Genomic DNA, 16169 nt, shown 5'->3' on the forward strand with positions numbered 1-16169 from the left:
AAAGGTATGATTTCTGTTAAAAGGTGTGTCCTCATTTTAGCCTTTTAGAGGTTTTTATAGGTCACTCTGAGTAACCTCACTAGTCCCCCTCCCCTAGTCCTCTGCAGGTGGTGACCATAGCAATGGTTTCTTTCTTTTTTTTTTTTTTTTTTTTCATAGTGATGGTTTCAACCCACGGCCCTTTCGCCTTCATCCTGTGGTCACTTGATTCCCAAGATGTCTGGCTATGAGCCCCGCCCTTGTACTCACGCCTGCGTTTCCTCTCTGTGAGTCGACAATGGTCTCTCATCTTTTAGACTCATTTTCTTCAAGAAGCCTTTCAAAGCTCTGTGAGTTGATTGTGTGGTTGCTTTGCCTTCCTACAGCCTCTTTTCCCCAGTTAATTTCCACCTGATCATTTCCTAGAACTGGGGAGAAGGGGTGGGATCCTGGAGACAGCCTGGCCCAGTGAGTGGTTCTCAGCAGCCTGGAGCATGCGTGGTAGTGTGTGTATGTGGGGAAGGTGGGGAGTGGGATGGAAATAGGGAGTGAAGGAAAGAGGGAAATAATTGAGTATGGGGTTGGAATATATTTTTATAATTTGGAATATTTTTCAAAGCCTCCCAGGAGATTTTGATGCAATGCTCTAATGAGAGCCAATGATAAAATTCATTTCACATTGTATCATAGGTGAGAATACTTTTAATCACGGAAGTGTAATACCTTATTTAAAGTCCCACCACTGGTTTAGGGAAAAGTCAGGACTTGAACTTAGGTCTTTCAACACTAAGTCTAGAGCTTGTCTGTCTTTGTTTTATGTAAATGGTAAAATTTTCAAAATTCAAAACCCATGAGTCCCAGAGTTGCCATTATAATCCCCTCTAATTATGTTTACATATTAGTTGTTGTGTACCAAACACCCCTCTAAACACTTTCCATGTATTACCTTATTTACTATGCACAAACCCTGTAAAGTTGATGCTATTACTACACCCATTGAACGGAGAAGAAAACTCAAAAACAGAGAAGCCAATAATGTTCTCCCAAGGGGAGTCCTTCATACGATTTACATGACCTATACATTTAACAGCTACAGACTTGTATAAGTTAGCTGTATTCACGTGAGGTTATCCTAGATTCCTCTAGGTCATGTTCATTTAAAAAAATTGCTATAGATTGAAGTAAAGTCTAAAACCGTAAAGTACACAAGCAGGATTCACCTAAAATCATTTTTCCAGCTTGGATGAGCGTCCTGCTTTTTTGGAAGCTGCGTAGCTCCTGTTTAGATGGCCTCATAAGAATGCAGTGATATTTCACTTGTGCTGTCTGAAAAACCGTAAGGTCAGGTGTACTCCTCCACCATAGGCCAATCCACGATTGCTGGTTTCTTGCAGGCCCTTGAGTTACAGCGTTCTTCCCTCATAACCCCAAACCCAGTTGAGCCTGTGCCCAGGTTTCTCAGCCCCCTCCTTTCTGCCCAGTCTCGGCATGTCCATCTAAGGTGTAAGGGGCTTTTAACCTGCATTAGGCCATTATTGCGTTGCTACAAAGGAACACCCAAGACTGGATAAATGATAAAGAAAAGGGTTTAATTGGCTCATGGTTCCAGAGGCCTTAGAGGAAGCATGGTGCTGGCATCTGCTCTACTTCTAGGGAGGCCTCAGAAAACTTACAATTGTGGCAGAAGATGAAGGTGGCGCAGGCACATCACATCACAAAAGCAGGAGCAAGAGAGGGAGAGTGGTGGGGGAGGTGCTGCATACTTTTAAACCACAGATTGGTGTGAACTCAGAGTGAGAGCTCACTTATTACCAAGGGAATGGCCCAAGCCATTCATGAGGGATCTACCCGATGATCCAAATAGCTCCCTCCACATCCTACCTACAACACTGGGGATTTCAACATGAGATTTGGGTGGGAACAAATATCCAAATTACACCACACCCTTTCTGGCTTCTGTGCCTCCTGCTCTCAGCTCCCCCATTTCCTGTTGTAGATAGATATGCCCCCAGGAATTTCCTGCTCTTTTACCTGCTTCTGGACTGCACCCCCTCCTAGAGTTCCTCTTTATGTATTCTGACCAACAAGCTGGATCTCCTGTTACTAAGATTGCCTGAATCATACCATTTGGCTCCTGCCCCTGAGCATGGCCTTCCTGTCTCCCTGGATCTAGCTGCTGAAGCTGGCTTAGTCCCCTACTTTAATCCCTTGTTGAAAGCTGCTTTCATACTCCAGAGAGAGAGAGACACCCTTCTCTGTCCCTGCCTCCTCCCAGAAGACTGGCTTCTGTTGCTTAAACTCTAGCTCACTTTTCAGCTGAGTCTCTGCATATACATAGGGTGGTTTAAGGCTTAGGAAGCCAAAATAAACCCAAACCAATCACAGAGAAATTGCTCATCACTGTGTAGGCTGAAAAACTGAGGTGGGGCTGACAAGCAACTCTCCATTCTGACCTGCAGCCCTCAATGTTACTCTTGCTCTTGGCTTTCTGCCAGGCCTGTCATTGAATCTGAACTTTTAGCCCAAGCTCTGCCCTATTTGGACCTTGGCACAGACCAGAATGTAAAATAATAATGCCCTGAGCTGTGCTGAACAGCACAGAGTTCCTGAGATGTTACAGATGCAGCTGTGACCAGCAAACACATTGTTTCCGGGATTGTGTTTGTAAATATATGAGTTGCCTGACAGCTTGTGGAATTAAATATAGATGCTACATCACAAACTCTAGCTAAAATAAACTATATGCTGCTCAATGAATGTCAATAAGTACACAGAGGAAGAATCATTATCCCTTTTTGTAGCACAGTCCAAGACACCCATCCCTAAGTGCTTTGTTTGATAAAGGGCTCTCTATTTAGGCCCCCCATAGGCTTTTGACTGGTAGTACTGGACAGCTGGGAGGATAGTGGGGGTAAGGAGACAAAAGGGTACAATCAATAAAGTTGCTGCATTGAGGAAATGTTGTGTGGTGGCAGGAGCCAGCTTGGAGTTTCACCAGGTAGACTAGAATATCACAGTTAACGCTTTGGGAATTGCTGGACTCAAGGCATCATTTCTAAAAGTATGGTCCAAGGCTCACTGGTGGTTTGCAAGGGACTACTGATGGGGAACAAGCTGATCTATCACTGCAAGTCCTCTCTTCAGTTATTAGGCCAAGTAACTCTCCTCCCTTTAGATTGATTTTTACAGAAAACCAAAGCTTATATATTAACAATCTATTTAGTTAATAATACCAAGTTGAAGTGACATCAGCAAGATGGTGGAAGAAGAGGTCCCAGGCTTCACTCCTCCCACAGAAAGATCAACTATCCAGTCAAAAACACATTGGTAAAAACGTGGGAATAAGCCTGAGTCACCTGTGTATTCCATGGAACTGAATCCAACTCCACATGGAAGAGATAAGAGAAATGGTTTTGCTTTAACCATGTTGTCCCTCCTCTCTCCCCTGTCAGCACAGTGCCACACCTTTAGGGCCCATGGTTTCTATAGTGGGAAAGCAAACACCCAACCCTCCCAGTACTTTGAGATGCTTCCCAAGCAACTCACCCCATTCTCACCTCATTGGAAATGGAGAATATAGGGAAAACTCACATGACTAGACTGTTTGGGATCAGGTAAAAACAAAGTCAGGAGGGAGCCCACAGAGAACAGCAAAATAAATTGTCAAGTGAAACATATTAAAAATTACACAAATTTAGACATCACAGATTTTGGTAAAAGCTCAGTGCACCTGCCACTAGTCATGCTCAATCAGAGGTATCAATTAACAGTGTAGCTCCCCCACAAATCTGAGATGGTCACTCCCAGAAGAGGTGGGAAGGGTTACCTGGGTTGAGTCTCAAGATTGCCAGCCTCAGACCCTACCCTAGGGTCCTTCCTAGGTAAGAGAAGATCCCCTGCAGCAAATTTCCACAACAAGCAGGCACTAGATCTGCCACTGTCAGGAGTTTAATCTACACTCACTGTAATCTTAAAGCTTTTCCCCAGATTCTGCCCAGGGAGACAGCTGACCACTGTAGCAAATATTGACAAAAAGTAGGCACTAGTTCTGCCACAACTGGGAGTTTAATCAGTTCTCCTTGTGGCCTCAAAGCCCACCCCCATACCTCACCCATGGAGGAAGGCAAATCTCAATCATGCATTTCTACTGACCATAGCAGTTGATCCATTCATCCCAAGCTACTTAACTTTGGGACCTCTTCTGCAACTCTGGCCAACTGCTGAACTCCAATAGCAGTACCTGGCCAGGGAATTACACCCTGTGGGCCTGCCAGATGAGATGTTTAAAGCATCCATATGACAGCTTAGACTAAAAGCAGAGCTCAGCCAGTGATCTTGCCAAATAGCAAAGCCTAGCCAGCTGCACTATACAAATTTCAAGTAAAAGCAGTAGCCTAGCCATGTAGAGAACTTAAAAGCAAGCTCTGCCTTCCCAGGATCATTACGCATCCAGAATAACCCATCCAGAATCATAAGTTAGATTGACTAGTGAATTTCTATCCTTGCCCCCCACCCAAAAAACAAAACAAAACAAAACAACAACAACAAAACTTGTAAAAGCCAGAAAAGTTGTCAGTCTTCACAAATGTATAAATACCAATGCAAGGATACAAAGATTATAGAGACTCATAACACTTCCAAAGGAAACTGACAAAGCTCTAACAATAGATTATCAAGAAAGAGATATCTATGAAAGGACAGAAAGAAGAATTTGGAATAATCCTCTAAAAATGTTTAGTAAACTTCAAGAAGATACAGATTAAACATTAAATAAAATTTGGATGATAATACACGAACAACAGGAGACATTTGACAAAGGAATAGAAACAATTTTTTTAAATATAAATTTTAAAGATGAAGATTACAATGACTGAACTGAAAAATGCAATACAAAGCTTCAACAGCTGACTTTATCAAGCTGAAAGATAGTAAACATGAAGACAGAACATTTGAAATTACCCAATCAGAGAAATAAATAATAATAATAATGATAAATAAAGAAGAATGAAGATCATCCATGGGAATTACGGGACGTCATCAAACAAGAGACCTAACCTATGCATCATAGGCATTCCAGAAGGAAAGAAGGAAAGAAAAAGGCCATAAAACATATTTAAAGAAATAATGGATGAAAATTTCCCTAATTAAGAAAAGAAGCCAACATCTACATATTGAAATTGCAGAGGTCACCAATAAAACTCTAACCAAAGAGAAATTCACCAAGACATGTAATAATCCAACTATCACAAATTAAATACAAAGAACAAATTCTGAGAGCAGCAAGAGATAATAAATACATTACATACAAAGGAGTCCCAATATAACTATCAGCAAACTTCTCAGCAGAAACACTGCAGGCCAGGAGACAGAAGGATAATATATTCAAAGTGGTGAAGGCAAAAAACAAAACAAAACAAACCTACCGATCAATAATACTTCACTCAGAAAATCTGTCTTTCAGAAATGAGGGAGAATAAAAACTTTCCCTGACAAACAAATGTTAAATAAGTTTATAATCACTAGAACTGCCTTGGACGAATTGGAAAAGGGAGTTTCTTAAACTGAAACCAAAAGATGCTGATTATTAACATAAAAATTTTTAAAGTACAAAACCTAATAGTATAAGTAATATGCAGCAAAATTTGGAATATTCTAGGATGGTAATAGTAATATGTAAATTAATTTTATCCCTAGTACAAAGAATAAAATTGTTAATAACAACGGTTGCTAAAATAAATTGTCATGTGAAATGTATTAAAAATGACACAGTTCCAACATCAAAAACAAAATACTGGAAAAGGGGAAAGTGGAGAGTTACTGTATGCAATCAAAGCTAAACTATTAGCTTCAAATAAACTGTTGTAAGTGTAACATATTCTATGTAAGCCTCATGGTAACAAAAAATCAAAAATCTATAGGATAGGCACAAAACAAAACAAAATACATACCCTACAGAAAACCATAAAGCTACAAAGAAAGAAATAGAGGAAGAAAGAAAGAAAATATCTACAAAGCAACCAGAAAACAATTAACAAAATGGCAATAGTAAGTTCTTACCTATTAATAGTTACCTTGAAAATAAATGAACTAAATTCTCCAATCAAAAGACATAGAGTGAATTTATAGATAAAAATCCAAGGTCCAACTATATGCTGTGTAGAAGAGATTCACTTCTCCTTAAGGACACACATATACTAAAAATGAAGGAATAGGAAAAGATATTACTTGCAAATGGACAGAAAGGGCAGTGATACTTAGAAAAAATAAACTTTAAGTAAAAGACTGTAAAAGGAGACAAAGAGGGACATTATATAAAAATGAAGAGATAAATTCATTAAAAGGATTTAACAATTGTAAATTCATAAGACTCCACAGTGGAGCAACTAAATATGTAAAGCAAAATTGAAGCCCTTCCCTCTAAATCCTGGAACAAGACAAGGATACCCACTCTTTCCAGGTCTATTCAACATAGTTTTGGAAGTCCTTGTTACACCAATAAGGCAAGAGAAATAAACAAAAGGCATACAAATTTAAAAAAAGAAAAAATGAAATTACACTGTTTGCTAATGATATGCTTATCTATATAGAAAAGCTGAAAGAATTTACAACAAAATGTTAGAATTGATAAACACATTCAGGAAGTTTCAGGATACATATCAACATGCAAAAATCAGTAGTGTATCTCTACACTAACAACAGAATTTCTGAAAAAGGAATCAAGAGAACAATCTCATTTACAATGTCTAAAAAAAAAATTAGGAGAAAATTTCATCAAGGAAGTGAACTAAAATAAATAAAAGATAGCTCACGTTCATGGATTAAAAGAATAATTGTTGTTAAAATGTTCATACTACCCAAAGTAACATATGAAAGTCAGTGAAATTTCTATCAGAATCCCAATGTCATTTTTCATAGATATAGGAAAAACAATAGAATGTGATTGAGCCTAAAAAAAGGAAGAGATTCTGTAATTTGTGACAACACAAATGAAAATGAAGAACAATATGCTAAGTAACATAGACCAAACACAGACAAGTACTGCATGTTCTCATCTAAATGTGGAATCTAAAACAATTGAACTTATAGAAGAGGAATGTAGAATGGTGGTTACCAGAGGCTGAAGACTGGGGATACTGGGAGATGATAGTCTGTGTACAAAGCCTCAGATAGAAGAAATAATTTTAATTTTGTTTTAGATCTATTGCACAATGTCCTAAAAATAGCTCACAACTGAGAACTGTACATTTCAATATTGCTAAGAAAATAAATTTCAACTATTCTAATCACAAAAACATCAAATATTTGAGGTGATGGATAGGTTAATTAGCTTGATTTAATCATTCCACATTGTATTCAAAAACCATAACATCAATTTGTGCCCCATAAATATATACAGCTATAATTTGTCAATAATTTTTTAAAACCTAAAAAATAATGAAAAGTTGGTATTCATACACGGAAATCAATGTGAAATAGCTTACTGGTGACTCTCATTCAGCCTTCAGCCAAAGTTTGTTGCCATGTAATCCTGGTCACTGATGCCAAGCTCCCATCCTACTGCCTAAATCACAGAAATCTCCACTCCTGGTGGTGGTGCAAAATGAAGGATACTTGGCCTTCAGGAAAACTTCAGTGTTGTCCTGAGGGTTAAGGTTTTACTTGAGTTCATCATTTGAAACTTATTACAATTGCCACGTTGTTGCCAATTTTATTCGTTTGTTGTATTCCTCTTTAATTATTATTATTATTTTTTTTTTGAGATGGAGTTTCACTCTTGTCGCCCAGGCTGGAGTGTAGTGGTACTATCTCAGGTCACTGCAACCTCTGCCTCCTGGGTTCCAGTGATTCTCCTGCCTCAGCCTTCTGAATAGCTGGGATTACAGGTGCCTGCCACCACACCAGGCTAATTTTGTATTTTTAGTAGAGAACGGGTTTCACCATGTTGGCCAGGCTGGTCTCAAACTCCTAACCTTAGATGATCTAACCACCTCGCCCTCTCAAAGTGTTGGGATTACAGGCATGAGCTACTGTGCCTGGCCTTTAATTCTTTAACATCAGTTTCTCTCTTCACTTAAAAGTGGGACTGTAGACTTACACTGCAGCAATTTGGGCACTGTTTGAAGGTTCTTGTGCAAAACCAAGAGCCCCCAATAGAAGAACTTGAGTAATTCTAAAGAAACCTGATTTAATTTTGGCTCAGACTGCTGCTGACTTCCTATTCTTGACAAATGAAACCTTTTGTAAAATGTGATAATAATTTTCCTCTTTTCTTTTAAGAAAGTTAAAAAAAAATCTACGCATTCATCCAATTAATGTTTATTAGACAAAGAACATTCCATTTAGCTAGGACATAAAAATGGAAGAAAGGGAAGATGGGAGAAAAGGCTGAAATGTAATGATTTGAGTTTTTTTGAAAGAAAACTGTGTGAAAATCCTTGTTATAATGCTCTTGCAGCAAGCCCTATTAACCAAAGTCATATCAGGAAGACTATGCTGACCAGGACTGGCACACATCCACGACTCAGTGATAATAGAGGTTCAAATTAGTCACTTCTGAATCAAAACAGATTAAATTATTTTCAGCCTTATTTTGAATTGTATCAGTGGTTTTCAGTCAATTCTTTAGAAAATAGTGTAAAGTAACTTTATTTTTCAATATTTTAAAAATATGAAACATTTCTGAAACATGGTGAATAATAGAAAATTTATTTAAGAGACAGCCAACCATTTACTCCTGTGGTTCTCAACTAGGGAGGGAGAAGGGGTGATTTTGCCCCCCAGAGGACCTTTGGCAATATCTAGAGACATTTTTAGTTGTAATAAATGAGGGTTGGGTGCTCCATCTAGTGAGGTAAGGCCAGGCATGTGTCTAAATAACCTATAATGCACAGGACAACTCTCCACAATAAATAATTCCATGACCCCAAATGTCAGTAGTGCTGAGATTGAGAAACCCTGATTTACGCCAACAAATTCTAATGAATCAACACTCATAAAATATCTTTGAAAAATGTAACACCAACTCTTTAGAGCAGATTTCATGTGCGTCTAGTTTCCCAACACACATTGTGGATGCAAAGATCAAAGATTACACATCTCCACATCTCTTCCTTTTAGGCCTCTGGGTACATGCTTAATAGGTCCTTCATAACAATAACAATAAAAACAATAGAAAATATCTATTTATTAAGTGCATGTTTTCTTTTGGGAACTATGCTAAGCACTTTATTTCCAACAAGGTAGGTATTATTAATTCATGAGGAATTAATACAAGAAAAAAATGAGATTCTGAGAGATTAAGAAACTTGTCCTTCCTTCTGCCCTTCCTCCTTCCCTCCCTTCCTTCCTTCCAATTGTTTATAGTTTAGAAAATAGTGTTGTATCAATGTTAATTCTTAGTTTTAACAAATGTGCCAGGGTTATACAAGATATTAACATTAGGGAAAGCTGAGTGAAAGGTACACAGGAATCCCATATTCTTTCTAACTTTTCTATCCATCTAAAATTATTCCAAAGTAAGAAGTTTATTTTAAATTAAAATTTATACATGCATATATACACACATATATTTCCTAGTGTATGTGTACACACGCAAACACACACACACACACACACACACATAATCTTTTCTAGTTCTTTCTACCCAGTAGTGCCCAGTTGCACTCACCTAGATTCAAGATCTTGGTTTCAAAGTGCTATTCTCTACTAAAAGGAATTAGTGCTCCTTGGAGAAATGGATGATTATAGAACTGTGGCAGTTAAGCATAAGATGATCCTGGAACATTTTTTTTTTTTTTTGACAAACAGTAGTGTGCTGGGGAGTTTTTAACACCCAGAGCTGGGGAAAAAGCTCTGATTATAACATGTGCCAACTTCTGTGATGTAAATACTCTCACCATACTAGATTCCAAGCTACCAACTTGATATCATTAGCTCACAAATATCCTGAAATTTTTACAATGGGCTCTTTTACACTAGTGTGAAACCAACTCCATCACAACACTAAATTTTTAAAAATACCCTAAAAATAACCGGTACATGTCAATAGAACACAGAGCCTCCTTGAAAGGGCTCCCCTCATGAACTCCAGGACAATGGCAAATAGATTACATTTCAGTGAGTGACATACTAATCCATGAGGACACATTTTATCTATCTATCTATCTACCTATTTATCTATCTGCGTATGTCTATAGAGATCTGTAGATAGATCGCAGGTAGGTAGGTAGACATATTAACTGATTGATAGATACACACAAACAGGAAGAAAATAAACTTTTCATTTACAACATAATTTCAACTAATACATGCACAAAAACGATGGAATTAGAAAAATTATTATTTAGCAATCATCACAGTGATAATCCATTGAGATAAGAAACATAAATCAATGCTCAACAATGGGGTAAAAGTTGATGTAGGATGATATGTTTCACAGTTTTAAAGTATTTCCTCAAAACACTATACAGAGAAAAAAGTAACTTTACTAAGGACAAACACGACAGCCACCATCTTACTCAAGTGGTCAGTTAATACCACCAGTAATAACCCACATAAAAATCATTTGCCAGCTCATAGGACCCAGTGAGATCATAGAATCACTTTTGTGATAGTCCTGCCAAAAAGCCATAACTTGAATCTCAGCACCAGGAAACCACAGACAAACCTAAATTGAGAAACATCCTACAAAATAACAAGCCTGTAATCTTCAAAAATATTAGGGTCATGAAGGTCAAAGAAGCATGGAGACATAAATTGTTCCACACTGAAGGACACTAAAGAGGCATGACAAGCATGTGCAATGTACAGTTCTGAACTGGATCTTTTGCCATACAAGCTGTTATTGGGTCAGCTGTAAACCTTGAAAAGGTCACTGGGTGAAGGGTCCATGAGAGTTATTTATAGTCTTGCATGACTTCTTTGTACAGTTGAAATTATTATGAAGCACACAGGAAAAAATGAAAAGAAAAAAATAAAATGATATATAGTTACACAGTTGATGGGGCCAACATTGATACCTTGGCTCTAATTTTGACATCTATGCTACTTACCAATACACAATTTAAAAATATATGCTCTTTTATTGAAATACATGAGGAATGTCTTAGATGTTGTGAAACAGACCCTCATGATTTACAGCTTTATAGACATAACTGGAGACTTGTTATGTGGTTGTATCCAAGGTGGTACAATAGAAATATAGTACAAACTACATATTTTAATTTATTTATTTCTATATTAAAAATATAGAAATAAATAAATGCACCTAATTTTAATAATATTTTATTTAACCTAATGAATCCAAAATATTGTCATCTGAACATGTAATTATTATAAGAAAATTATGACTGAGATTTTTTTCACACTGAGTCTGAGACCTGGTATGTATTTCACACTTACCACACATCTCAGTTTATATAATAATTTTTCATCAGAAAGTTTGGATTCCCTACTTAGAGGTCAAATAATTTATAGTTGAAAAATAGATTAACCTATGTGAGTTACTCCAAGAAAACTTAAAATTTTTTTTAACATCTGAACTGTGTTTTTAACTTTTAAAAAATGAAACAAAACCTTAAAATTTAGTTTATTGGTTGCACAGGCTATATATTAAATGCTCAATGGCCACATGTGTCTGGTGGCTATCATAATGAACAACACAGGGCTGAACAGGTTCAAATTTCGTCCGTTCCTGTAAATTCCTATGCATTTGTTGTTGAGCATGTACCTTGCTCACTCTGTCCCTATATACAAATACATACTGTGACTTTATGAAGAGCAGTATACTCTTTTCATTTTGTTGCCTCAAGCATCAAGATTTTGAGTGAAGCATGGTTCTACACAAGGGAAGGAATCAGAGGGCTTGGCTCCTGACTTTCCACCTTGCTTGGTTAAACTCCCTTAAAGCATGGCTGTCTCTGCTCGAGAACTTAGTTGAATAAATATAGAAAGTACACAACAAAATGACACCACAAGGGAAAGACTATATGACTGAACAGCACTAGATAAATATTAATTGGTTAGGCTATTTCTATTTTTAGAGGCCAGAAGCAGAGGACAGAAGATATTGCCATCACAGATTTCTCTGACTTTGGAGAAGTCAGTGAATTTGCTATTTTGACTTCTCCCCTATAATGATAATAAAAAGATGCACTGTTTTGTTCCAACAACCCTCACTCACCCGCACTGCAGAATGAATTACAAAATGTCTGCAAAATGCTATGCTCTCATGAAAGAAAAGTATCGCAAATGAATTTATATTAATAATGGTTGCCAAGTGCTGAAATTATGGATGCTCTTTACCTTTGTTAGGGTTTTACATATTTCCAAATTTTCTAGAAAGTGATGCATTATTTTTAAAATCACAAAAGCTCCTTTTCTAATAAAAAATTAGAATAAGGTATTATGAGTACTCTTTTATCTGCATTTTTCTTGTTATCTGTAAGACTCTGAGTGAGACCTGAGTGTTAGCTGTTCTTACTGGAGAGCTTCAGCCACCAATTTGAACAGCTGGTCAGACAATCCTTTCATTTCCAAGGATCTCAGCGTCTCATACTTGGTTGCTCCACTTGTGTGAGGCAGAGCTGGGGTTTAGTCTAAACAAACAAAAACAATTCATCACACTCATTCACAAATGTCACTCCTTTTGCTATTGCCTGGCCCCACCATTCTTGACTCTCTGCCAATTCTACAGCCTGGTGCTTAGTCAGTCCTTGGCCAGGCAGCCTGTGAGGATGGCCCAGGCAGATCTTGGAAGTGGTGCTGGTGACTCAGCAGGAAGGGGCTTTCTGTCTCACCCCATCCAGCCATCCTCCCTCTCTGCCCTAATGAGCTGCCCAAAGGCTGCAACTGCCCTCCTGACATCTCAGCGGGTGTGGAGGACCTAGGGAGCAATTACCCATATGCTTTCTGTGCCCCTGTGGATCCCTGAAGTTTCAATTAAAGATGCTTTCAGTTCTTTTTTTTTTTTTTTTTTTAAATATCCTAACTTAGAACCCCCGCTTCCCCTACAGGGCCACCACATACTGTGATGCAGATTGTCCTTACACAACACCAAGAGGCACTATTCACACTGTAGCTGAAGTGAATGGCGCCCTGTGGTGTTGAGCAGAACCGCAACCTATGCGGTCATGCCTGGCTATGTTTTATCTCTCTCTCTCTTTTTTTTTTGATTAGTATGAGGTTGCATCCTCATGTATTTTTTTAAATTGTACTTTGGACTCTGGGGTACATGTGCACAGCCTGCATCCTGCAGGATTGTTGCATAGGTACATACATACCATGGTGGTTTGCTCCCTCCATCCGCCTGTCACCTACATCAAGCATTTCTCCTGGTGTTATCCCTCCCCCTCCTCCCCTCTCACTGCTGTCCCTCCCCTCCACTCCCCTGCCTTCCACACCCCCACCTAGCCCTGTGAGTGTTGTTCCCTTCCCTGTACCCAAGTGTTCTCATTGTTCGTCACCCGCCTATGAGTGAAAACATACGGTGTTTGGTTTTCTGTTCTTGTGTCAGTTCACTGAGAATGATGGTTTCTAGATTCATCCATGTCTCTACAAAGGACACAAACTCATCATTTTTTATGGCTGTATGGTATTCCATGGTATATGTGCCACATTTTCGTTGTCCAGTCTATCATTGATGGGCATTTGGGTTGGTTCCAGGTCTTTGCTATTGTAGACGGTGCTGCAATAAACTTAAACTCCAGAACGACAAGCCTCACTCTTGGTGAGGCAGCACCGTTGTAAAGGGGCAGGGAATAAAGGTAAGAGATGATCCAAGAGGCAAAGAAAAGAAGAAAAGTATATTTGTCTGACCACATACATTGTTATGTGGTTGTATCCAGGGTGGTGCAATAGAAATATAATACAAACTATACACACACACACACACACACACACACACACACACACACACACACACAGTAGAGTACCCTGAGGTGACTTGCCAGAGTTCAAATAGCTGAGGCTTTTTGATAAAATCCAATTGTGCTATCTGTGCCTTCAAAGGATTCTTACTGAGGCTGGGACCCAACCACATCAGGATCACTTCTAGACACCTTCCTTATCAGCGCTTAATAACTGTGTTAAAAATCAAATGTTACGTGTTCATTAAGGAAATAACAGTTAAAGGACAACAGCTAAAAAAAAAAAAAAATATCTGAGGCTATGATGCAAATGTAGACTGTAGTGGAGAAACGGCCAGTGAATAATGCACACTCTTTACAGATTCAGCACTTGGGAGCCATTTCTCAGAGATACCAGCAATTAGTGGGCTACAGCTGTCGCCATACCAAGGATGAGGGGAGTAAGGGAAATGGTTAAGTACACTTTTTAAAAGACAAGACTTATCTACTTATTCTCATTTGTTGGATGTTTGTTTCCAACACAAAACTATTCTTCCCAAACTTGCCTCTCAAAAGGGTGTCTTTAACTTACTCACATTTGGTGCCCACCCGTCATTCCACAAACATCATTAAGCTTGACTTCTGCAAAACCCACAGTAACTCTCCAGTCGCCAAGCCTGGGAGGCATTTTAGTACCTGTGGCTCATACTTAGTGAGTGATGACTGGGTGTCAGACATTGCTCTTACTGCTTTTCATACGTTGTCTCATTTGATGCACGGGACAATGAAAAGCTTTGTATTCTACTGTTAGTTTCTTTTTATGGATGAGGAAATTAGGAGCTAAAGAGATTAATTTCTCAAGGTGGCAGCACTTCATGGCCAGAGTGGGTTGCCTGGGTCCAGAATGCAGGTCGTAACCACCGGTTTCTACTCCCCTCAAGCCAATTGTCCCCCATTGCCCTGACTTCTCTGCAGCATTTGGCACTGCTGGCCACTCTGGCCTGACTTTTCTCTTTCCTGACTTCTGTCTTTCTGTCTTTATTTTGCTTTTCCTGCCTCCTGTCTAGATTTAGTTTCTTGATTCACTTTCCTCACTTTGCCTCCTTCTACTTCCCAGGCCTGTTCTAACTCTCAGCCCCAGGAACCAGCCTTTTTTGAGGGAGCAGGGAAAGGGAAGCAACCAAAGAGAAATTGTAACTAATGCAGCTAGAGAAACATTCCAGGAAAATGGCTACCATATTGGCAACTGACATCTGGAATCCTACACTCATCACAAAGGCCCTTTGTTTCATAAAGGAAGATGTAGAGTCCAGATTATGAGGTTTAGATTTATGTAGGCAACTAATGGTAGAGCTGGGGCCACATCAAGGCATAGATTTGCCACTCAGCCCAGAGACCCTTGGTTGCACACTGCTGCTCCTCTGACAAATCTCTGGTTCCAACAAATGCAAGCAGGACGCTGTAATCCACGCAGGACTTCCACAGGCCCACCCTTACACGGCTGCAAACTCTGACAACATTTGTTTCCGGCAGCCCTATTCTCCCCGCTAAACACCGCTTTTCTACCCTGCATGATTCCTTCCTCTGCCTCAGGCTCCAAGTTTTCTCAGAGTCTGCCTTCTATTGGTCTACCTGTGAGCTTGGTTTTTCCAAGCTGTTACCCACTCAGGCTCTAGGTAATATCTTTCTTCTTCTATAGGATTTATTTGCAGCAGGATACAAAGGCCATTAGTAAATCAATAACCCTTTACTTAGAAAAGGAGGGGAGGTAGAGACCTGGAGTTTTTAATTCAGATCTAGCAACTTCTGAGACATTATCAGGAGCATTCTAAAAATATGCCTTTGAAAGGCACGATGTGCTACTGTTGGAACTTTATAGCTTCCTGCCCATCAACAGGAGCAGCTTGCTATGAATGGAATCATTAGCTGAAATCTCCCTCTCCTGTGGTTGTTACACCTTCTGACTCTAACGCCATATGTATTATCTATTGCTTTGGGGCTCTATGTCTCTTTTGATCTTGTCCCCAGTCTCTTCTGCCCACGTATGTCTTAGATATGGACTGACTTTCCATCCATGTGTTTCCATCTCACTCAAGAAATACTTCTGTCACCATTTGAAGCCTCATTTGCCAATGTAGCCATGTCGAGTATCCACAAGTCAGCACATGTCCTAGGGCCTTCCATGCTTCCTACCAACATTTGGGGACTCGTATCACTGTCTGTCCTTACCCCTCTTCTTGTCCCACTGTCTCCACACAGCTCTTCAGGCAAGTCTGTGAGTGTGGCAAGAGTAGTGGTGACATGACCACATGCTTTAAGGCCAATGCTGTGATATCTAAAATGATA

General features: G+C 39.1%; 1 protein-coding gene across 3 annotated transcripts in view; it reads right to left on the minus strand.

Annotated features, from left to right (window-relative positions):
* The window catches only part of BRINP2 (BMP/retinoic acid inducible neural specific 2), a 110704-nt gene that overhangs the window by 59592 nt on the left and 34943 nt on the right, over positions 1 to 16169 (minus strand). The window lies entirely within an intron of this gene.

The sequence above is a fragment of the Sapajus apella genome, unplaced genomic scaffold, assembly GCF_009761245.1.
Source record: "Sapajus apella isolate SASKATOON/1434 unplaced genomic scaffold, GSC_monkey_1.0 scaffold25, whole genome shotgun sequence".
In the NCBI taxonomy this organism is placed as follows: Eukaryota; Metazoa; Chordata; class Mammalia; order Primates; family Cebidae; genus Sapajus; species Sapajus apella.